The sequence below is a fragment of the Cyanistes caeruleus genome, chromosome 13, assembly GCF_971803275.1.
Source record: "Cyanistes caeruleus chromosome 13, bCyaCae1.hap1.1, whole genome shotgun sequence".
In the NCBI taxonomy this organism is placed as follows: Eukaryota; Metazoa; Chordata; class Aves; order Passeriformes; family Paridae; genus Cyanistes; species Cyanistes caeruleus.
The window spans coordinates 11296745-11321996 of record NC_141713.1 but is presented as its reverse complement, the minus strand read 5'-3'; the positions used below and the strand labels follow the sequence as shown (position 1 = coordinate 11321996).

At 39.3% G+C, this 25252-nt stretch overlaps 1 long non-coding RNA gene across 16 annotated transcripts in view; it reads left to right on the top strand.

The window, feature by feature from the left end:
• LOC111934127 (uncharacterized) overlaps positions 1-25252 on the top strand; it is a 244390-nt gene that overhangs the window by 196524 nt on the left and 22614 nt on the right. For 11 of the 16 annotated variants that reach the window (XR_015275610.1, XR_015275605.1, XR_015275606.1 and 8 more), the window contains one exon: positions 14460-16264. The exons of 4 other annotated variants lie outside the window; for them this stretch is intronic. This is a non-coding gene — a long non-coding RNA (uncharacterized LOC111934127). Of the gene's footprint in view, positions 1-14459; positions 16265-25252 lie in introns of those variants that run through there. One more of the 16 variants, XR_015275607.1, reaches the window with a different exon arrangement.

Genomic DNA, 25252 nt, shown 5'->3' with positions numbered 1-25252 from the left:
GATGGATTTGGTGTCGATGGGTGAGCCCAGGGTGCATTTTCCTCTCATTGCCTCAAACTTGCCATGATCATGTTTTCTTTTTCCTTGTACCTAAACCTCAAAGAAATAATGTGGCCATCCTGAAGACAGAAAGAGTCATTGAAATAAATATGATTATGACAGAAACTGTATCAAGATTCAGTATGCCAGATAGCTGTGTGGGAACTTCAGGACTTCATGCATCCTCCGAGGCAGAAAATAGGCTTTTTTTAAATTCAAAAAGGTTCAACTGTTTGGACTGATTACTCTAAGTGTAAAGGTGATATCATTGGGACAGTTTTAAATGGACACTGTCTCCTTAAATTCTATAGGCGAATATTTGCAGGTTTGTAAGATCTGATGGTGCTGTACAATCATTTTATTTGGTGACTGGCTGTAATTTGGTGACTCAGCTAGATGGTGATTCAGTTCAGGATCACTGTTAATCTAATGATTTTTATTGACTCCATTTCAATTTTGACCTTTACTTGTATAATCTAATTTAATTTTAGTAAAAGTTTACAGTAGGGACTGTAGCAATATATTTGATATTAAGTTCTCTCCTTTTTCAGCTTTTAAAAAAGCCTGTAAAAAACAGATAGAACCAGTTGTTCTTCCAACATAGCAGCTTGAATAAAAACTTCAAGGATATAAACAAATGAGGAAAGGAATCTAAGGGCTACTTGGATTATTGTCACAGAATATATATATATATATATCTTAGTATACCTGGGTTATCAAATTAGAGATTTTCTGCCCAAATTCAGTGTGGTAGAAAATGCCTTCTGTGGCCACAGAGCTAAATCAGAAGTGCTTAGGCTGTTATGGATTTATGGGGGTTTTAGAAGGATGTAAATCAGGTTTACAAACCTTACTCCAGCTGTAATTATTTCATAAAACCAAGTGATACAGTACTGCACCTAGGCAACAGTGCCAAACTAACAGGGCAGAATAAACATGCAAGAGAGAATGACACATAGGAGATAAGTAGGAATAATTTGTTTGCAGACTTTGTTTCAGGATTCTGTAACATATTTATCATGGAAAAAGCAGAGGGATTTCAAAGCAGCAATTCTGGGCACTCCTCCAGAATTAAGTGCAGCTGTTTATGCCTTAAAGTCAATTATTTTTCTTGTTTGTGCTCTAATCATGCATTATTTGTAGATGCCACAAAACAATCCATGAAGAGCTGACAGAACAGACATTATTCCCTGTAGAGTTTTTTAAAAATATTTATTTGTATGCTTAAAGTTTGTATGAGGTAGTTCTATGAACTCAGCAGTACTGAAGGTGGAGAGAGCAGCAATGTGTGAATTTTAAGCCTTTTAGCACTATTAAAAATCAAAGTCTTATTTATTTTTTAAATCACTTGGTTAATGTTTTCCCTTTTCTTCTGGCACAAGTTACTGTTGGGATAAATCTATTAACTATAGGCCGAGTCAGTGTGAATCTGTTGCATTGTGAGCCATGTCAAGTTAATATTTCAAAGGAAGATTTATTTCTATCAGTAGAATGGTTCAAATACCTTCATCCATTTGAGGCTCACTTGCCTGCCGCTGGATCTTCACCTTGAGAATTTTAGGAGAGGGTTAATTATTAATAGAGGACAGATATGATCCTTGGCTGCAATGAAATAATGCTCACAACAATCACTATGGTTTATAATTTAGTATTGTGAGCTTTGAGTAGCCTGAGTAAAAGCCCAAGACATACACATTTTTAGAAGCATTAATCCCAGAAAGTTGTGTCAGACTTCTTGCCTGAAATATGTAAAAAAATGGCTCAGGTAGGTCCCTGTGGGTGCAGCCAGTTCAGCAGAATGTACCAGATGAAAAAAATGGGTGCCACTTGATGATGAGTCTGTATCACATCAGCACCTCTGTCTTCAGTAATTGGAGCAGGGTGTCTGGAACAGGGATATAAAACTCTCCCTGTAGGATCTTGTGGAACTGGCTGAATGATGCAAAGGATGAAAGCCCTCTGTTTTGCTTCCTGCTGCCTCTAGTTCTGTAAAAGCAGAGAGAAACAGGGGGAATAAACAGGCTGATTATGTTATGGCTGTTAAAATTTACAGCTCTTTGTACTAGAAGAGAGAGGAAATTCACAGACACAAGGGCCAGAGCCTCTAGTGGGACAGGAACAGCTTTGCATTGTACAAGAAATGAAAAGAGGAGAGAATGGTACAAGAATAAAACAGAAAAAATCATAGGGAGATAAAGAAACTATGTCCAGTAATAGGGAAATGTGTAAGAGAGTAAGGAGAACAGTAGGGAAAATCCTGTTTTCTATTTGACTGCCTTGTTTTGGGTGCAGACTGCTTTCATGCAGTAAGGCCCTGGCATTTAGAGTTCAATAGGACTTAAAGGCAGCTCATATTTGAAAAGCTTTATTATGAAATCAGTCCTTCTTTCTTATTCCAATTTTGTTTATGCTAAAAGAGAGACTGATCTTGCTTTTCATTTGGGTATGAGACAAGCGGAAATTTTTTACTGGAGTAATCAGTTCATGAGCAGCACTGAAGGAGCCTAATTCAACTTCTGTTTTTCAATGTAAATCAGGGAAGATGCAGATGAAACAAAATGAGTGTGAGAGAGGAGCAAGAGCCTGAACTCTCTTGAAGAGGCAAAGAATGAGAGTGGCCTTGCCCTCACATCTCTGCCTGTGCCTAAACCCTGGTGACTTCCCTGGGAGGTGTGAGAGAATGACAACCACTGGCCACATCTGGGTTTTTGGTTTGACTCTTCTTTTGTTATTTTGGTCAACTGAATCTGTTTTAAAGGGAAGGCTGGTGTTTGGTTTTGAAAAGAGTAGCAAAAGGCTAAATTCCTTGCAAAGTGCAAGGTGTGTGCAGAGGTACACCAGGACAGCTCTGCCTCCCAATGCAAACTGTGCCATATCTTGGTCCTTTAGGCTCTGCTGCACAATGTGATATCTAGGACACATGTCCAAGGTGCTTTATTTTGTATCTCTTGCTACTAAAGTAGATAATGTACCAAAAGGGAAATGTACCAAAAGTATAAACAAAGGCAGATTGCATGTTTTCTGGAGAATTATTCTGTTAACAACAAGCATATTCAGCTTTGAAAATAAGCTTTGCACAGGGATAGCTACTGCCCCTGGGAATTTTCTTGCAGTTGAAACCAGCTTACTTTTGTATTGATTAAAATGTTGTTTAAGGCATTTTGGAAAGATGAGTATTCAGAGGACAGTTTAATAATTTAACCACCCAGTTTAGTCCTCTCTATCCCTCACAAATTCCAAAAAAGATATACCCATAAAATACAAGTCTGAGAAATGTCATTACAGCATTGGCTTATATAAATTGCTTGATACAGCAATGTCAGTCTAAGGATGAGTGATTGCTCTGTAGACAAGTGTTTTCATGACTGAAATAAAGAGATGCTGGGGGCTAAAGCACCTGTGAAATGATGGGTGGATTGAGGACTTAGATGCCAGCCTGAGTCTGGTACATGCCCAGGGATCATAAATGATGTTGCCATGTAAAGTAAAGGATTACAGTAGCACTCAACCTTTGCAGACCATGGTTAGGATGCCATTTATCATAATAATTCTCATTAAAAATGTGTTTCAACTTTTCACCCACTATGAACATTAATGTGGGTGTAAAAATACAGCAAAATGATACAAAAAGAAATGTATTTCTGAGCAGAGTTTGTGGGGAGGCCAGTGCTGCTGCCTTCTCTCTGCCCATAGCACCAAGCTAAATTTGAATCCTGTTTTGATCCCGTAATTATGAACATATCACCTTTTATGAATGCTAGTTTCATTTAGAATTAACTGGTTTTGAGGAAAAAGAAAAATAAAATGAGCCCACAAAAAATAAAAGCCACTATCAATTCACTCAACTGATTAGTTGAGATAGTAGCAATGTTCATTAAGCACAAGTACTAATTTTGTTTTCTGACAAGTTAAAAGCACAGAGACTATGAAAAATTCTGTTTATTCTTTAATTTCAAATAAAGTACAATCCAGATAACTTCTGTGAATCAAATTCTGGCCTCGGTCCATTCAAATTGGAGATATTCAGTAATCTAAGGAGAGCAATTACAGGCATATGCTAGTGTGAGGGAGATTTTGGCCAGGTACATCTGTAGAACTATTAAAAAAAGTATCAAGGTGATTTAAATCATGTTCAGTATGGAATGCAGTGTTTAGGTGAGCTTATCCCATATTTTCTCTGCATACTCTTAAGGTTCCAAGCACAAAAGATAAAGCACAGAATGCCAGTTTTACCTCAGAGTTCTCAGATTTGGCTGCCAGGTGTCATAATGACCTGAACATCATTTAGGCTGAAAAGAGGGGAGTTTTGTGTATGATAGTCTCTTGTGGCATTATATCATGCATTAGATACAACATTCTAGATGTGAAGCAATTTATCTATTTTTATAGAGGTGGTAACATTAATTTTAGTGTTAGCCTTTGGTATGACATAGACTTTGTCTTCATTATTCTGAAATATAGTTGGAAACCTCCTCCCCCCTTTCTTCCCCCCCACCACCCCCCCAATCCATTTATGTTTTCAATTTGCTTTGAACTATTTTTCAACAACTCAGGTCAAGACCTAATTTCTACAGCAATCTTCAATGCATTTTATTGTTCACCAGTGACTTGTACCTGATTAAGGAATCCATCAGGAAAATTCTCTTTTTATTCTTTCTGCAACATCTCTTCCCAATGTCTAACTTGCAGTATTTTTATTTTATTTCTTTTGTATTGGACACAAAGTAAAATTTGAGGATGAAAAATGGATGCTTTACTTCATAAATCGGTAAGATCATTTTAAATACCTCCTTGGTAATTTGGCATTTTGTTACACAACACTATATTTCAATCTTATGCATATGCAAAAACTCATTCAAGTCTGCTGGAGTTCTAATAAGACACTACTGTTTGTTTTCAAGCCTAAGAATCTTGCCAAAACTATTCAAGCTGGCAAACATCCAAGTGACCTGATTCACAAATTCATCTGTTCACCAATATACTTATTTCAAGAAATACTTTTATATTTATATATATAAACACATGCATTTATGTCTGCATGTGCACACGTGAATGTCTCAAACACAGAAGCCACTCAGATTCTTGAGGCTTAAAATGGGATATCTCTGATATAAAGAATGAACTGTGTGCTAATTTCAACTCTCTTGATGTCATCATACCCATTCAGTCCAAAGAAATCTCGCTGCAAGGTTATTCCACAGGAATCAGCCTCTACAGACCAGCTGCTGACTTGATGATGTGACCAAGCAGGAGTGTGTTTAGAGCGATTCCCCAGTCAGGGTAATTACGATGGCAAAAGTTTTTTCATGGGCTGAGACCCAAAACAGAGAGCTCAGAGAATTTATTTATGGGTTAGTTACTTTTGGTAGTAGCAGCAGTTCAGGAATTCAGGAACCATAATTACTTGTTAAAGCAATTAATGTATTTTGGACCCCAGTTAGGAAGCTGTTGGATCCTTGTGGATAAAGGCATGCCAGCTTTGGGGAAGGTGGTAGGCAAAGCAAGGGGGAAGCTGCCCCACACAGCCAGAAAGAAGGCCCAGCATTGCCTGAGGAACGATGACACTGGCTGAGACACCAGAGACATTCATCATTGCCCTCTCTTTTCCAGGCTCTAGGAGATTTCATATGTTTGTCACTTCATGGTGTTGGAATCAGTTTTAGCAGCCTTTTTCCTTCCCTTCTTGTTTTGGAGCTCTTGTTACCCAGACACTCTCCAGCTGACTTCCAGCACTTGCATGTCTCAGAGGGCCTGCGTTTCACTCAGTGCTCCCAGGCTGATTCCTTCTCAAAATTGCGTATAATGCAAAGAGTTGGTACCAGTACAGCACTTATCAAGGTTAAGATGAAAAATCCCTTCTTGGGATTTCTCTGAGAATACACCAGGTGGTGCCACGGATGTTTGCTGAGACAGTGTGTAATTACTTTTCTTGTTCTGCCAGAAAAGCTTAAAAAGGCCACATGAGTTCTACTTTATCACTTGCCCCCCTCTTTTCACTCATGCTGCCTGTGACTCACTTGGATGCTGTTCTGGAAATGACTCTGTGCTCAGTGGATGTGACCCGAATTACTCCTTCTTGTTTTTTCTCCTTTTCTTTCCCTCCCTAAATGCTACTGGATTGTCTTCTTTACATTTTCATTATGACTAAGAGAAATAACCCCCTGCCCTCCCCAGTAACTTGATCCATCAATCTGCAATCTGCATCTGATATTGAACATTTGAGCCATATGAAACTACTCTGTGTCCTGTTGTCTGTTAGTAGAACTGAGTGGACAAGATGAAAAATAGATCTGCTTTTTAAAGCAACAATAGTTTAATTTTAAATGAAAAAGTAGTTTCCATCGATTCTGCCCTTATCGTGCTGGAGCCTCCTGACTCTGTACATGTCTAAATTAATGCAGGCAAAAGGCTCTTGTGCATAGTAATGTGTTTTCCACAGTTGCTCCTTGTCTTGCTCACTTGTTGTCATTATGATCTTGTAGGGTCCCTGTCCAGCCTGCCATTGTCCCTCTCTCTGCAGTGAAAGGTGAAACTGCAGTCTTCTGCACCAGGGGTTTGAGTGGCCTGTGCTGAAGCAAGCACTGGCGTGCAATGGCAATGACCATGGAAAGGGAGCTTCAGCAAAGCTGCCTGTGCAGGAGCCATGGGAGAAGCCATTGCAGGGCTAATACTGGGAGTGAGGTTACAATTTATGCCTGAGAAATATTTTGTCAGGCTCAGGACTGCAGATGACAGCTGTTCTCTTTTGAAAGTTCTTCACCAGGTGGGGTGAAGGTCATGTTCCTGTCATTGATCACTCCTTGATTGATGATATAAGTATCAATTATATATATTTCACTGTATACTTGCATGCATCTGGCCAAGTAGCTATGACTTCCTCTAATAAAATGTCATACATAACAGACTCTCCATATGCAGATATTTTTTAGGCTAGAATTACACCTAATTGCTAAGGTATTCAGTAAACACTGGTTTGGGTTAGCTTACATAAATTTACATAAATATTTTAAAGACCACAGTGGTGCTCAGCAAATTGAGTTCCCTCAAAATTCTTCAGAAAGCCTTTTCGTATGATGTGAAAACAGCTCTGTAATGTTTTTTCCTCAAGTCTTCTCTCTAACTCAGCTTTAAAACCTGTTTTGCTCATGTTATTTACCCTTTCTCTGATTCTTTCCCACCATTTTCTTCCACATGGAGCTCTAACCAAAGATAATTACTTCAAAAATCAAACTTTCAAATTCAGACTCACAGAGGATTTTAGCTTTTGTTTAAATGAGCTAACACATCACTAAAAGAAATACTTTGTACTGGCATGTAAAGCTCATGCAGTATTAAGCCTGGTGACTTGGACTAAATTAAATTTTTAAACTTTTATAAAACCAGCCCTGTAACCAGGAGAGGATTCAGAAACACTCAGGACAGAGAGCAGCTGGATCAACAGTCTGCTGCAGTAAACAGTGAAGAAGAAAACAACAAAGCCAGGGATCCAGGGACACTAGAGCTGCAAAAGGCATACCAAGGCTGGCATGGCACTGCCCCAACATTGCTCTCTCCACACTTTTCTCCTTGGCACCAGCCTCACCCACATGGAGCCTCTCCTGCTCCACCTCGGGTTAGGGCTCGGGTTCAGAGAACCCAAAAGCCCAGAGCTTGGAGCACACTGCAGCTCCAAAAGGCATGCCAAGGGGAACACAGGACTGCCACAACAATGCTGCCTCTACACCTTTCTGCTTGGCACCAGCCTCATCCCAAGGCTGCTTTTGCTGCTCCACCTAAACTTAGGGTTAGGGTTCAGAAAACCACAAAGCCCAGAGCTCCAAGCATGCTGTAGCTACACACAGTGTGCCAAGGGGAGCACAGAACTGCCACAACAATGCTGCCTCTACCCCTTTCTGCTTGGCACTAGCCTCAGCCCAAGGCTGCTGTTACTGCTCCACCTAGGGTAGGGGTAGGGTCAGGGTCAGGTTTCAGAAGACCACAAAGTCCAGAGCTCCAAGGACTGCAAAAGGCCTGCCAAGGCCAGCTCATCGCTATTCTGGTGCAGTAAACTGCAATAGAATGGGTCTTAGCCTGTCAATCCAGCCATGGTAGTAAAAATATAATCTTATAAGCACACATTCACATAAGAGAAGGAAAGGAGGTACTTATGTTTTCAGAACTACATTTGTCTGTACTGTGTGAGGTTCAGAGGAGGTGTTTGTGCTGCACTGTTGGCACCATATATTTCCCAGGTATATCTGCTCACTTGGCTGATAGCACACAGTTAAATACATGAGTGTTGTTGGGAGACAACAACTCATGGACAATGAAAAAGAAAGAAATAACTCCGAGGGTGATACCAGCATCTTTGGAATAAACTGTAGGTGAGATGATAGTGTTTGCATGTCATGCTTGACAAAAAGAGATATGATATTCTCTAAATACTTTATTGTGAAATACAGAAGCTTGTTTAGAGAATAAGAAATGAATTTTTGGTCTCCTATCCTGCCAGTATCCTTCTCGGATCACACAACAAACTGGATTTTCAAGGAGTATTCCTTTTTCAACACAAGTCTTAGACCTCACCTGTCTCCTGGAAATCTTGGTCATTTCACATCAAGAAATGACAATCACAGATCTCTTGGACAGATCTGTTCATGTGGAGCAGAAAACTGAGCTTAAAAGAGAACCATGGCATGAAACTCCCTTGCCAAAGTGAGCTGTGCTACTGCATGGTGCTGCATGGAATGGTGTCTGACATTCCCATGGGGTGTCAGCCAGGCTGCAGCACTTAGAGAGCTGTGGTGTCCAGCAGGGCTGGGGAGCCAAGGCAGTGGCTTGTGCAGTGTCTGACAGAGATGCTCTTTCCTCAGTTTGGGCAGAAGGAGCCAGGGGCAGGACACTCAGGAGGATGTGACAATTACTTGTTCCCAGATTCTCTGTTTATTTGCACAATGTTGTGCCTGTTTCAAAGGGGTTTTTTGAATTTCTGAATGAGTTTCTAGTCCCAGGCAGTTGACTTTACTCTGTTAGCACGATATAACAAATAGGTACAACAGCTTCATCCAGAGAGAGATCAAATTAATAGGACATGCCACCTGGGATTGCATAAGGGAAAATGGGAAGCTAGTGATGCTTTAACTACAGGCAGCTGCTAAAAAAACCAAATAGAGGCCTCTAATGTGAAGGAAGCACAAAGTGATGGACCTCAGGTGTAACATCCCCTCAGTCCTTGTACACATACATTGTGTCCTCTCCCAGGAGCACAGGCACGTTGCCTGTGCACAAGAAGGGACTCTGAAACTGGGACCTTTTATGGCTCATCACAGGAAATGTAACTCAGAGATACTGCTGCAGTATTAGAGACGCTAATTCTACTGTGCTGCTTCTTTTGTGAGTTTTCTTATCAGCTGATATGATCTCATTTTGGTATTTTTAGTGGATTCTCTGCTCACAGGGCCAAGGGAGGAAAGAAGAAAACATTCCTGTTGCACATTGGCATATAGATAAAGCCCCACATTCTTCAATCAGATTTTTAAAACTGAAATTTAGCTTCTGCTGTAGTTTAGCCTCAGGCTGGTAATTTGCCACTTGATTTCTGTCACTGGGGTTCCTAATTGGAAAATGTACAGAACAGAAAATAGTCAGGAGGGAAGGGGGAGGGGTAGAAATGGATCACATTTATACCAAATAACCAAGTCCCCCAGCACAAAAATTCAACCAGATTTTAAATATCCATTTATTCCCCTGAAGAGAGGAGAGAAACAAAGTTATTGGGCTCAGATGACAATGTCTCTAGAAAAGCATAAAATCTAATAACACTGACTTTCCATCCAACCTCTCACGTATCAGAGGAAAACATCCCTTGCTAAATACAAAGGAAGTTCAGTTGGGTAAGGTTATTTATTTTCTTTTTAACACTGCCATTTCCACACATATGAGTATACTTGTTCTATCCATAGACATATCTACGCAGATGATACATCACTGATATAATTCACAAAATTCACAGAGGCTCAGTGCAAAAACTAAAGAATTTTCTCAATTTTGGCTCAGTTCTCAAAACTGAAAATGAGCCACTCTCATTTTCATCTTTGTGTATCTACAAACTTTTCCTCTTGATGTATGTGGATGTCAATAGGCTCTAAACTTCTTTGGATATCTTTAGAAGGCTGAAAGGTTTCCTTTCAGTCTGTGAAAGTTGTTTTGTGGAATAATACACCCTGAGGAGCCCAGCATTATGTGAGCGGGACTTCTGAGATGCAAGTAGTGAGGGCAATTCTGCCTCAGTGGTCTCTCACATTGTGCCCTTTAGGTGAGAACTTCTATGTGGGCTATTTAATAGGCTGCAGGCAGCATCTCTGGAGACCTGCTTTGTTCGTGTTCTTCTGAATTCCTCATCTTTCCAATGTGATGAAGCTGTTGCTGTGCTGCAGGAGCAGCATCTCTGTAGTGCATATGTATGGATGATATCCTGCATCTGCTTTAGTGAGGGGGGAATTGGTCCCACAATATTCATCAGTATAGATTTAATAGAATATATTAGTATTCTATTAATAGTGTAGTAAATCAGCTTTTTATCATACACTGTTGTAAGCAGGTGCCTTTAAAATCCAAGACTGTTGTGGTTTTTGTTGTATGTGTTAGTTTACTTAGAAACTTGTATTGATTGAAAGGAATGCTTTTACTTAACCAGGAATTATTGACCACTTTGCAAAAATGTGTACTCTACAAAGCTTAAATTACATAATTGTTCAAGAAGGACTAGTACCTCCTGTGGCATCTTCAGTTAGAGGAAAGAGGTTGTTGCATTAATCACGAATTCTGAGGATGCTGATAAAAATAATTCTTTTCTAATGTATTGATATAACTCTCAATTGTTTCATATTAAACTGAGAAAAAGGGAAGAGTTAGAAGATGGTACATGTTTTAATAGAAGCAATAATTCTACTTGAAGGCTTCTCTGGATGCTGTGCTGGGGAAATGAAACCAATAGATCTCATTTTACAGAATGTAGCTGTATAGGAAGAAAAGGTCATAATCCTGGGCCTAATACTGTTACTGATTTAAAGCTGATGTTAGTATTTTTCCGTTTATTTTATGAATTTAAAATGAGGTCAAACATATAAATGTAATAATTATGGAAAACTACAAGAGATTTGTTTGGATCATATACCATAAGCTTATTAGCCAGCATGACTCAGCTGCCTTCTGCTGTCCTCTGGTCTCTCAGTTTGCACCAGGTGTAAGTCCAGCTCACAGTATTTCTTCACTGCTGCTGATTATTCCGTGGTGATGGGCTGTTAGCTATTATGGGTACTCAGCTGTCTAACACGCACTGCATTCTGACCCAGGACCCTTGCTAAGTGAGTAGTAACAAGGCACTGCCTTTGAATGTTCACGAGCTAAACATCGTGGGTCAGCTTCTCATTTAGTGCAAGGCACCTTTAGATCTGTGGCATTATAAAGCAGCCTTATTGTGGGTATAAAACATCCTGTGACTTTTGAGGAACAGTGCCACGTGATTTCTCATAGCACTTTCATTTTCCATAAGCACTTTGCAGCCTGAGCCCATTTGCTTTTATATTGTCTCCTTTGGGGAAGTGTGAGTGGTGAAGTCTCAGTGCAGGCCTGTGGCTGGAGCCTCTGAGCTCGGAGCAGGGTGGTCCCTGCCAAAGCTCATTAGCACTGCCTGTCAGGAGGAACTGTGTCATCGGCTTGTCATTGCTGCCACGAGATCCGCGCCCCTCTGAGCACCGTGCCAGCTAGCCAGGGTGTTTAATAAATAATACATTATTGCTTAAACTGGTAGTTGAGGAGATGCTTACAGCTTTTAATTAGTGTCTTCCATTACTCTTCTAATTAAAAAGGAGTCCAGAGCTCGATTACCATTTATAGAATGCAAGAACTAGAAATACTTTAAAACCCTCAAGTTGTTGTTATTTTCATGCAACTGAAATTCTGTCTGGCTTATATAATTTGAAGTCATAGGTAAGTTAAATCATCTCAACCAGTAACTAGAATGGTTTTGACTGACAGTACTCTACACTCTGATTTTCAAACTTTTCTCTGTTCTCATTGTTAGAGCAAGACACTGCAGAGAACAATCTGGAAGGGTTAATATACCTGGTGTGGTGGATGAAATTCCTTAAAGAAATCCTCTCCACAAACTGTGGAGCAGTGCTCTTGCATACCTTTCTCCAGTTATAAGGCAATGTTGTCTAATTGTTTTCCATGAGAACAGAACTCAAGAACTCTTGACTTCAGATCCCTTGTCTATTCCTAGCCTCTTTTGTGTCCTGGGAAAAACTCTGTCACTTCAGCTTTACCTCAGTAAAAGTAATAAATTATTAGCTCAATTCAAGAGGCTTTGCAAAAACTGCTCTGCTCTTTTAAAAAAAGCTAAAACATAGAAGTACTAAATGTTCTATAATAGTATCTGCAGCAGTGCTATAAGCTTAGGTAGGAAAAGAAAAGAATAATCAGACCTTGTGACTCCTAATAACTGAGAAAGAGATTTCTTTTTATTTTTTTTTATAGATATATATTCCTACATTTTTCTTTTGGACCACCTTCTTCCCTGATGCCATTTATGCTCTACAGACATTTACATTATCCAATAGGTATACCACATTTTTCCCAAGGATTCTAAGAACCTCTTGTTCAAAACCACATTGTGCTGCCACTACATTTTCTGTATCTCTTTCTGTGACTGAACAGAGGACTTTATTCTTCTGGAATATTAGTCTACTTCATTTCACAAGCATCAAAATGAAATGAATATTTGCAAAGGTCAAGTTACAGTATATGGCAGGGAAAACATGCCAAAAACAATTAAAATTACTAGGGCTGCATAAGAAAGTCACACATAGCACATATTGCTCACAGGTGCTCCATGTGAAGCCCAATCCAATAAATGTCAGTCCAGTCATTTACACTAGGAGAGTGCCAGTCATGTAAAAAGAAACAGAAGAACAGATGCTTTATGAGAAACAAACGCAATACAAATAAACTCAAAACTGATTATAAAAAATAAAAAAAATCACACTAAACAAGTATTAAAGCGCATGTGAACTACATTTGGGATTCTGTGAATGTTTCGTCTACAACTGGGATTCAGTGAATGGTTTGTAAAGCAAGAGAAAAGAATTTTTAGTGCTTTCTATGTCTTTTGAAGTCTCTCCTTAGCAGTTCTGTTTATGTTTTTAATTTTATTTCAATTGCACTGGCTTGCTCTCCATGTTGTTTAAACTTTGGTTTTTAAAAGGCCAAAATGTCCACAAAAGTGTGGTAAAGTTTAAGAATTTCATCTGGGGAGAGGAAGGTGTTTGTTTTTGCTAAAGTGCTGAGAAATGAAGGTTTGACTTTATCATGCATTCTGAAAATCTTACACACCCATGACTTTTGGGGAACTAGGGGTGGCTTTAAAATCTTCTAAAAAAAAGTGATTTCTATGGGCTTAGTGTTTATTGTGAACATTTTTATGGTTAAAGTGATTGTCATGACAAGAGAGAGCCAGGTTCACCTCTGCTCACACTCACTTTTGCCCTTGAAAAGTGCTGTCTGTGTGTGCTGCAGTTAGAGGTGGAGAATCCAACAGAGGATGAGACAGCCTGAGTATGAGGCTGGTACATCCTGCTCGAGTGAAAGAGTTTGCAACTGTTAGATAAATGCTTATGGAGTCCCCCTTCCCCTTCCCTCTGGTTTTTTTTTTGAGGGGGGGGGTGGGTGGGAATTTCTGACTTTTTCAGTAGTGCAACTTAATCCAAGGCACAAGGATATAGGCACCTCTATGAGTCCAGCCTACAGTGCTGCTACAACTTGTGGCCTGCTGAGATCTCTGAAAAACTAGAATCAAATGTAGCTGACCTGAAGAAATTTTTTAAGTAAGGTGAAATGTGGATTTTATTTTTTTTTTATTCTATCCAAAATAAATGTAGGATCTCTCAAGTTTCTGAAAGATGTAGACCTCAAGCTTGAAATGTTATACTCATAAAGACTACTGCAAAGCAGGCAGCAATAAGAACTCACCAGATAAATTGTCTCAACCCTGACCAAAGAGACCACCCTTCTGGAGAAAAAACTAACTTGTGTTCCTAAGGCGTTTAATCCCCTGCTTTTCTGCTGAAAGGGTCGACAAGGGACTCATTCTCACCAGCAACTGGGCTGAAGCCACACATTCATTTCATATATGCTGTGAACAGGTCTCTGGTACTAATGATTTTCAGACTGTATGAACTGGAGCTGGATCTGACCCTGTGACCTGGAGGTTAGAGGTTCCAAATCCAATTACTGAACCCCAGAAATACCAAGTCACTTTTGCTTAACCATTACACCAGCACTGATGAAAGCTGTAGTGAGCTATTGTACACCAGCACGATGAGGGCAAGTTGCTAGGATATGCCCCTTTCAGACAACATATTTAATTTCTTCTTTTCCAGACAGAGGATTCATCTTTCTTCAGAAGGAAGTGTCAAGCACTTGGGAAGGTTCCTGTGAGCACAGGATCTACAATCCCATCCTTGGAACTATGCTTATGTTAAGTATTTGAAAATACTGGGTGATTCCCAAGAGAGAGAAAGTGACTGCACATCGTTTATTCATGGCCTCTCTACAGCTGACATTTGATATTCAGGATTCAGTCTTAGCAGCTGGCTCATGCCACATCTCACCAGTCATCATTTTGCTGTGCTGTCACTACTGAGAGTGACACACAGGCAAATGGTGGCTGGCAAAATTTAAATGCACAGGGCAAGAACAAGAACAGTTTTGCTTCTGACTCATCTCTGGTGTCTTTCATCCTTGTTCATGTGGCTCCATGATGGCAAAAGCTCATTTCATGGGCAAGGAAGACTTCAGGTGTAGGCACGTTCTGTGATGTAGTGGGCAAGGAGATGTTTTGCTGGATCTTGACTTTGACTCACAATTTGGGAAGAGCAGAGAGAGTTAAATGGGGGAAATTATGAAAAACAAAGCAACTCAAGAAAAAGTAGAAGCTTAACAATAGCAGAACCAGTGAACTGAAATATCACATTGATCTGTTTGATGGAGGTGTTGAAAAATCTGGGCTTCAGTCACACTTTGTACACAGGGCTTTTCTTGAGGGTCTCCTATAGACCTGTTATGTTGCTGTAATTTTTGAGAGTTTTGGAGATAGACTAAAGTCCCATCAAATTAACTAAGAAAGTTGACTTACCACTGAGAGGCAATATTGTGCAAAATCAGATTGCAGAGCCCAGTACTGGGTACAGTCCTTCAAACAAGGCCTTACCAGCGCCAAGCAGAGAGAAAGGATCTCCTCCCTTGGCTTCCCTCTGTGCTTTTCCAAAGGCAGCCAGGATATGTGCTGAGGGTGTGCTCTGCAGGTCACTAATGTGAAGCTGTTAGATGATATTAAGCTCTGGGAGTCTTCCAGCTGAACATTCTTTAGCTGATCACAAGCATCCAGACCTGGTCATTCAGCCAGTTTTCACTTGAACTGGATCTGGAGAGGAATTGGACAAGGGACTATTGCCTGGTGTGATCTCAAAGTAGAAGGTATTCAGAATGCAAAAGTTTTTTGGTTTTTTTTTTTTTTTGGTTTTGTGTTGGGTTTTTTGTTGTTTTTTGTTTTGTTTTTTTTACTCAGGGAGGGTTCCTTAACAAGATGAGCTCCCCAGAAGACTATAAAACCAACAAATACTAAATTTTTGAACTCTGAGAAATGTCTAAAAAATTACATTCTATGGCTGTTGAGCACATTCTCTTTGCTGAGAGATACAATGTAAATGTCAGCAATTATACTGCTATAAAAAGTATTGTATTCAGTTTTGTTTTATAAAATAATTTCTCTGTGGACATAGGAAAAAATTTGCGTGTTTACAATCAAATATTTTACTGTGTTCAAGTCTTTGGGGTTGATGCTATCCTTTATAGGCATTACTTCCCTTCATGTTCAGTGATTGCATAGACCAGGACATAGAATCACAGAATAGTTTAGATTGGAAAATACCTTTAAAGTCATTGAGTCCAACCACGAAGCCAGCACTGCCAAGTCCAGCAGTAAATAATGTCCCCAGGTGCCACATCACCAGGTCTTTTAACTTCCTCCTGTTCCCTGGAGCTGAGCAAGGGCTCTCACAGCAGCAAAATTGCAACAAATGTCTGTAGCACTTGTCAGAACAGAGTGCTCTGTGATGGGAAACACTGGTGTAAGCCAATTAAAGTAAACACATCTGAAATAAACTGACACAACTGAGGAGCTTCATTGTTGGCTGTTCATAGTGAATATTACACATAAAATTACCTATTCTTACTTGATTTCTTGTGTTTTAAATAAATAGCATGCTGTCTTTTGAAAGGTCCTTTGCAAAACAAACTAAAAAACAGAGCTTGATCTTCTATTAATTATTTCCTACACAAAACTGGGACTAAATGCCCATTTTCAGAAGAGAAAGGGGTAAGTTTCATAGATGGTGCATATGTGTGTGTATATTTTACACTGGGATAACTTTCAAATGAAGAAATGGAAAACCCCAATACATTTTCTTTATAGAGCTACATGAGGGTGGACTCTAGAACAGGAGGTGAACATACCTGGTTTTGGTTTCTTGTTTTGGGGGTTTAATGTTAGATACATCCTAGAGACTTCTGGGGATTAAAAAAAATTGAATTTTTGTGATGAAGGATTTTATGGCATTTCTGAATTATGAAATGTTCTCAGCCATTGCTGCAAGCTCAGGCAAGCTTAACATCACCTCCTCAGCATGACTGGCTATTTCATTATGCAATAGAAAAGCAGTGGAATTTGCTTAAGATTTAAAAAGAAAGCTTCATATGCATGGGGCAATTTATGAGAATTTAAGTGTCTCTAAAGGAAAGATTTGAACGTGTATAGGAAAATATAGGCACATTTTCTCTTTTACCATTTGTAACTCTTTATGTATACACTGTAAATCTCTAGAGGAATATGTGCAGGATTTCATTCCAGAGAGGTGTACACTACAGGTTAGTATTTTAGCTTTTGCCCATGAGAAAAAGTGAAAAGAAAACTATTGCCTTCAAAAGGAATTGTACTGCATTAATGACTTTAGTGTTCTTTCAAATACTGGTGCAAACAATGAAAATAGAAAATTGTATTCATTTTTTTTTGGTGTTCTCTCTAGACAGTAATATTAAAAAAAAACAATGGTACTGATGTTTAAATTTTTGTCACCAGGTGCCAGCTCTCGTGTCTGTCTCTAAAGTTGTAATTTGAATGTTGTGGGGGAGTGTCAGTACCCAAGGCAGGTTTTAATGGGCAAAGTATTCCTAAGATCCAGTGGATCTTAAGGGTTACAGTGTGTCTGCCCAGGTCACATCCACTGCCTCCTGCTGGACTTAACAGCAGCAAGTACAAAGATAACAGGTAGAGAGGGCAGAGGGGTCTCTGTTGGTACCAGAGCCTCAAGGTTTCTCTGATTTATATTAGATGGACAGATAAATACACAACCTGAGTGGATCAGGGGAGTACAGGTTTAGCCTAAGTTCATCCTTGTGCTGTTTATCCTTTCTCTTGGTTCCATTTCTGTACTGGAAGATGCCCCACTCTGTTATGAGCAACCTCTGTACTTTGCTTTTACAACATGGAGACAAATCCACATTTGAATACCAAATTTCAAAGAGCTGGACTGAAAAGTCAAACCTTTCTCCTCTGGCATGTAGAGTGCAAACTGAAAAATGCAAATGCAACCCAATCTTTCTTCTCCTCCCCCAGTGTTGGGATACAGAGTGCCTGAGCCCTGCTGGTGATAAGCTCTAAACTCCTGAGCATGAGTCAAGAGGTCATTGCTATGCTTTGTCATAGAGTCACACTGATGAGCAATTAACAAATCTTCTTTCATGCCCAGAAGTTTAAACACATAACAGGCTTACACGTTACTAGATCCCAGTAAAATCTCCACCCCCTTGGGTGTGAAATCCCAAACACAGGCATTTGAGAGTCTGAACTAGGAAAGTGTGGTTTGATTAGAGAGAAAGGGATGACCTGAGCTGGAAATAAGGATGATTTAAATGTCTGTCATTTAAATGTGTGGGATCCTTCTGCAGATGCTCAGTGATGCCAGAGCCCTGGGTAGGGCAGGTGGCACCTGCAGGTGCTGCCTTTAGAGACATTGAACCTCTGTGAAATACAAGCAGTGGAGTTGTGGGACTAAGATTAGGAACCAAGACTAAGGTTGTCATTTTGTTAATATAAATTACTCTATGGGGAAAAAAGAGGGGTTTTTTAGTATGAAATTGTACTGAATGGTGGAAAAGGCAACATAATTAGCAGAGAATGCTCACAGAGAAATTGTTCTGTACCTTTTTTATTTCTCCTTCGTCTCCTCTTATGTACCTAGCTGATGGAAAAGGCTCCTTTAACTCTGCATGAGCTATGGGGTTTAAGGTGGTTAATTAAAACCAGTGTTTTGATTCTGTTGCATAGGCTACTTAATCAATTAGCTGTGTTTGCAAAGCACTCTTAAGGACTAATTACGACCAAATAATAAGTGGAATTTTTTTATTAACGTTCAGAAATGCAGAGGATGCCAAGAGGAGAGGAGCCTTGTGGCAGAGCTCAGCAGGCAGTTTCTGATGCTGTGTCACTCGGGTTTGAGAGCAGCCAGGGCAGAGCCCTGGCACAGAGGCAGGTTTAGTGCAGAATAGGGCAGCTACACACGGAGCAGCTGCCAGGCTTTGTGTTTAGGGGGTGTGCTTGGTGTCTTCTGAGTGGACTTGGTCTGGTGTGGGTGGGATGGGACACCTGGCTCACACTCCTGGGAGCTGGTTCAGGTACTTTGGGCTGTGATTCATGGTGTGTGGGATGTGCTGGAGGAGCAGCCCTGCATTGGCAAGGCCGTGGAGCGATGCTCACACATTGATACCCTGGCTCCAGTGAGCCTCCTAAGAGGCTCCAAGCACCATTCCCTGCTCCTTCCACTCAGCACTCCAGCTGCAGTGGAGACAGACCATGGCAAGCAGGCCTGACAGGCTCCACTCTCTTTTCCTTTCTGGGAAGAGACAATAAAGTTCTGTGGTGCATTAAATGTACCTGATAGGCACTAGAGAAGAAAGTATTCTTCATTTAGGTGCTAATATCAACACTGCATGATGTCTCACACTGTGGAGAGTACACACCAAAGGAATTCTGCTCTTAAAAACGTCCCTGAATATAAATTAAATCATTAAATTAAGGCCTAAAGATCCAATCCTATCTTTGGTTGATGCAACAGCAGAAAGCTGAATAGTGCTTCTAATCCTAAATACTTGTTTTCTTTTCAGTGGGTCTCCTTGGGAATTCAAGGACTGGACTCGATCTATGCTAGAGGTGCATGAAGAGTTTAGAATTGTTGGTACCCTGTTATGCCAATGTGTCATCCACAATGGCATGCAGGAAAAAAGACTTTTTGGGAGAATCTTAGAAATAGAAATTTAAAAAAATAGTTAGAAATCTCCCTTTATTCAATATTGTCTGTGCAATAACAAATAAAAAGGAATATGAAATTGGGAATGATGCTTTCACTTCTCTGATAGAGTGTTATTTACGTGCATAGCTCTGTCTCTATCACTCAGGTTTTAAATATTAATATGCAGGCTTTATGCTTTTGTGACAGTTAGTAGGAAATCAAACATCTCTCATATGCATCTACTGTGCTTGTTAGTTTATTACCTCTTTTAAGGCATAGAGAAATAAAAACATAAAATAATATGAAAAGGACAATATACCTTGTGGTGAAAATTAATGTCTTGTGTTTCCATGTTGATACAATAAGGTTACTGAAGAACTATTCCAGTTAACTGTGCAAAAGCTTCTGCAGACAGGTGGTGGATCACAGGTTGCTGTGATCTGTTTTGCACTACTTCAGCTGAATCAAAGAGGAAATAACTTTAGAGAAACACCAGGGAATATGATCTGAGTGCTTTGCTTTCTTATTCCCTAGATCTTTATAGTCTTCAGCACAGTAAATATCTAGTTATTCCCAGTATCTGAAGGGCATGCTAGGGTTTTAATCAGCAGTAATTTTGAGCAACTGTGCCCTTTCTCCAGCTTACCTCATGGTTTCATCTCAGAAAACCATATTCAGATACTGATAATTTACTTTTGAAACATTTTTATTTCAGTAATTCTACTGTTTCATGGGTGCAAGTGCTACTTAGTCCAAGCCTGGAGTCCCCTGTTCTTCTGTTCATTAATAGTGTGCCTGGGCTATTGCCTTCCACATTAATATGAACTCAGTTTCTCTTAATGGGTTTTGTACATGCTAGACAGTAATCACTTAGCAAAAAAACATTAACTTGTAAAGCTGGTGTTTCTGTCTGGGTAAGCAGACACCCACTACTTTTTCATCTAATTGTCCTCTAAAAGAACCACTGATTTCCATTCTCATGAAATCCACACATGCCAGATTTCAGCCTGAAACACAGTTTTACACACAGGTTACAAAGCCTTAGAGGAATATTCCCATTGAGTACAGCACTGTGAATTGTGCTTATCTTGGATTTAAGTGCTGCTATTTATAAAAGTCTTGGCATTAGATGCTTTCTTCCATTAAGACAGATGTAAAGCAAAAGTAGATGAATTGCTCAGAGACACTCAGTCCCACAGGCTTTGAGAGGCTGGATAAGGGGAAATGCACAAAAAGTCCTTGCATTGAAAATCAGCTGATTCGTTCCAATCTTATATATGAACTTTGAGAGTCTGCAAAAGCACAGTTGATATTTGATCTCCTTATGAATCAGTTTGCTTTGTCATGGTCTCCTGCAATAACTTTGCTGAGGGGAATTTTAAAATCCTCATTCAGTATTTTGGATTGGACTTGTGTTAATCAAGATTTTATACTGCCCATGGAAAATGAGTATTTAGAACTCCCTCTCTTTCTTTGGAGGGAAAATGGGGTTTATGCATTTTCAGGTGCTGCTCATCTTTTTTCCTCTCTTTTATTTTCCTTTTGGGGAAAAAATGGTGACTTCTGACACATAAGTTCGCAGTAGTTTTTCTTTTCACTTTCTAAGTAGAAAAATGAAAATATTGCCTTAGAGTAGAAAAGGGATCTTCCCCTGAATCCTCTTGTCTAGAGGTCAAATAACAAAAATGTTTTAAAAGCCATGAACACTTTAATGAACACACACACAAAAAGGAAATGTTGACTTCAACGTTATGCTTGTTACAGACACTGTTGTGGAAGATGTCTCAACTGAGCATCATCCAGTGGAAAAATATTTGTCAAGTTTTGCAACTTTTTTTATGCCTTTGACCCTCCTCAGAGGTGTTCTACAATATCTAACATTTGAATTCTATCCCATTTGTTTGAACAAGTGGCCCTCATTGGAATTCATTCAGTAAGCTTTTTAATATGGCAATAGTGAAGAGAAAAAGCTTTTTAAAATGTCAGGGGATAATGTGAGAGGAGCAGTACCTGAAATTGCTCTTTAACATATTGACTTTAAAAGCCCTGTCATCTTGGCTAACAATTAAATATAGAGCAGATGAGGTAAATAAATCAAATACTTTGAATATTCACTATGGCCTCCCCTTTAGTCCATATGATCAGCATTCACCCTTCACTCTCTGAATTCAAAGGAAATTCTAAGGAAGCCCAATGGCAAAAGACTCATCCTGAGATCAAATTAATGAAGAAGGGATAGTTGGTCACAATTTGCTTATATCTCATCATGAGGCATTTTATTTGAGAAAGACAGGGAAAATCTCCAGACGCAAACTGGCACAATTGAAGGACATGTGTTTCTCAAAGTTACCAAACTTCATATTCCCCTTTCATAGAATAGCAGTCAAACTTTATTTGTGCCCAGAGAGAATTGTCTCTCTCATTAACTCCAATGCCAGTGCTTACCCTTAGCACAGAATAACCAGGGCTATCTCCTAATACACAGGTCTGTAGGCAAACCCACTGTTCTTTGACAGAAAAAAAAAAATAAATTATTATTATGGCAGTACTTTTGAGGATAGTGCATTGTTGGTTAGCTTTGTCTCCAAATAGAAGGATATTTATTTGGAATTGCAGTTTTCTACTTTTTTTCATTCACAAAGTAACTTGGTAAGAAACATGAAACTTCTGATTTTCTCTTTATAGAAAGCCAAAGACTTACCTTGGGAAGGTATTAATTAACTGTTTGTATCCTTGACTTACTGCACAAAATATGGTTTCTGATAGGCTTGTCTTTAGTGAAAACAGATTGTCAGTTACTGAAGGTAGGAAAACTGGCAATGTCCTGCCATTTAAAGACCAGATGATTTCACTTTTTCTTCTACTAAGGTTTTATTAAAAATGTAAAGTTGCAAACTGCTGTTATTTTTGTTCCAACCTAACCAGCAGCATTAATAACAGAGCCTCATTTACATGATCACTTGGTTACTGGCAATCTGTGCCTTGGAAAACTTGGACTCTGAACAGCACTAATTAACAGCAAAATGGAGCTGGAAATTAATTGGCATCAAACTAGGTGGAGAATAGAACTGTCTTGCAGTCCAGTTCCTGACTCACAAATCTGTATGCACAGCAGATATTTCTCTCTTACCTAGATTAGAATAAGATTTCCACCTGCAATGTGGATTTTTCCTATTTTTAAATTCTTTTGAACTTTTTATTAACATTTTGATATTTAGTAACCTTTAAGCATAGCCAATAGTCCTTTTTATATTTGATTTAAAAGTATATTACAGTAATAAGAGGAAAACTGGCTGGAATCTATTTGTTCTGTTTAATTTCTCAAAAGTCCTGTTTGGTGTTTATTTCTTTCCTGAAGGTATGTTAGCATGAGGTTCAAGGCAAGGAGAGAAGCTGGAAATGCTGTGGTACGGTGCTTAGAGAGGAAGTCATATTTTTGTGATGAAAGTCAGCCCAAAAAACTGTGATGATAACTGTTGATTAGTTAGCCAAAGGCAGTAAGGACTGATCTTTATTGTTTACTGGGGCTGAAGATTTATCACAGAATTAATTGGTTCAAACTGCTTTCTTGGGAGACCTGGGAACTTATTTTCTAACCAACACTTCAGAGTCCTGGAAATTTGTGGCCTGGCATCTATTTGAGGTGCGGTTTCCATCGGGTTGGTTTGTATCCTTTGGATTGGGATGGGGCACTGGGGGACTGCTGCTGGTAGAGAGATCAGGGCTCTGAGTTCAGGTTCTGCTTTCAGCCAGTGATCATCACAACTAAATTGTTTTGCCTTTGCTGGTTTGGACATTTTTCAGACTTGTCTGGATCATTTTTGGTTGCTTCCTGTCACATCTGTTGAAGCCCCTTAAACCTTTTCTCTCCATTGCAAAAATGTAAAGCTGGAAGACTTCCATAATTTAATGTAGAAGCAGTTTAAATAAAATTCCTCAAGTACAACATTAGATTTTACTTCTTATAAAACCCCAATACTTTTGAGTTTCTTCATGTAAAGACAATTTGAAAATTAGTAGGAAATGTAATTATTGGGAAATTAGTTATAAATCTTGTTTTAAAATTTATGGTATTTCCAGTGATCAAAAGGACTTTTAGCATTGCCTGGAGTACTTCATTTATGGGGAGTGATTGAGGAAGTAATTACAGGGAGCTACCTCTTCAACTGTCTGCAAAGACTAGATCAAAATTACATTTACAGACCAGAAATTGTTACCATTTTAGAAGAAAAACATAAGGTATAGAAGGGGAGAAAATAGTACAAGCCAATCCACATGTTAAGTATAACTTTTGTGTTGTTTTGGGGACTTTTTTATAGTAATTAATGTATAAAGTTATAAGAAATATCAATGTATTTTTTCATTGTTTCAGTATCTCAATATATTTCAACAGAAATATTAGCTACAGCACAATCCTGCGTGTTGTAAGGAAGGAGATGCCAGTCTGAAGATTATTTTAAAAACTTTTCTCAGGTCTTTTTGGTCCATGCCTTCCTTATTAGAAAGCACCCATATCTTGAGGAGTGTGTTTTTGGGCAGCAGAAGGGAGAAACAGAATCAAGGTTATTGGAAACTAAAACAGTGCACAAAAATTCTGAACCTTTATCCTCCTCACCTCCCTGAGCACTGTGAGATACTCACTTTTCTCTCTTATCAGAGACAGAGCTGGTGCTGATGCCAGTAAGACTCAGCTGTAATCACCATTTATTTGAATATAGGGATTATTCAGGATCTGAGAGCAGAGGGGCTTAGCAGGGAAATCAGTATTCCTGTGACAGGTTGGTTTGGTGCAGGCACACACTTACTAGAGAAACAGATATTATTTTATCCATTTAAACATAAGCAAGCAGTTTTGATGTCAGCCTTGTTTTTACATCAGAAATATCAAATCTTATCTGTATGTGGATAAAATGGATATTTAAAAGAAAGAAAAGACCACCTGGGATGTTGAGTCATCCAGATTTGCTGTGACTGATGAAATCACTCCTTTCCTGAGTACAAGGACTCTGCTCTCTTTACTGCGTAAATGTTGGATGCAGCCAGGCACCTTAATGCAGCAACTGGCTGCTAAAAAAGGTACTTCTAGAAAGGTAATTTTTTTCCAAATCACTATGCTTTCACTGTGGGGAAAATGAATTATAATAAATACAGTGGCCATAAATTTGTTTTTATAACCCCTTCTCTTCAATCTAGAATAAATTAGTCGGCATCATAACAGGCTAGGATATTAAGATTTATAGTCTGACTTTATCCCCTGTGCTCAGCCTCACACCAGGAGTGACTCAGATCAAAGTGTCCATCCTGTGTGTTAGAGAGGTGGGGAGCCCCCTTCTCCCTTTCCCATATTAATCACACTTTGTATTGCCTCTGCCTGGAGAAAATCAGTCTTTTTACTGTGCTTGCTCTTATTCTTTCAGCACTCTTTCCACTGTGCTTCTGAACTTTTCCACTATGCCGTCATTTTGTCTTTAAGGTGGAGGGCCTGTGATAAAAAATTGATATCACTCAGCTTTCTCTACAAAGTATCTCAGCAGTAGAAGTTTGAGGAGCACTGCTGGACTGTTCGTAGTTGAATTCTTCCTACCTGTCAGCTGAAAGAATGTCAGTACACCCAGTCCTTCGGTGCTTGTTTGACAGAAATCTTTGTCCCCTTCTGTTGTATAAAGCAGGTTTTTCACTGATCTTCAAGAGCAGAGGACAGCAGAAAATACCTCCTAACCTGCTGAAAACAGATTGCTTTGGAGCAGCCAGGATTGCAGGTGTTTAATTCTCTGTGTTGAGCCCTTCCTGTGACTCAGCACTTGCAGAAATCTTGCAACACACAGGCT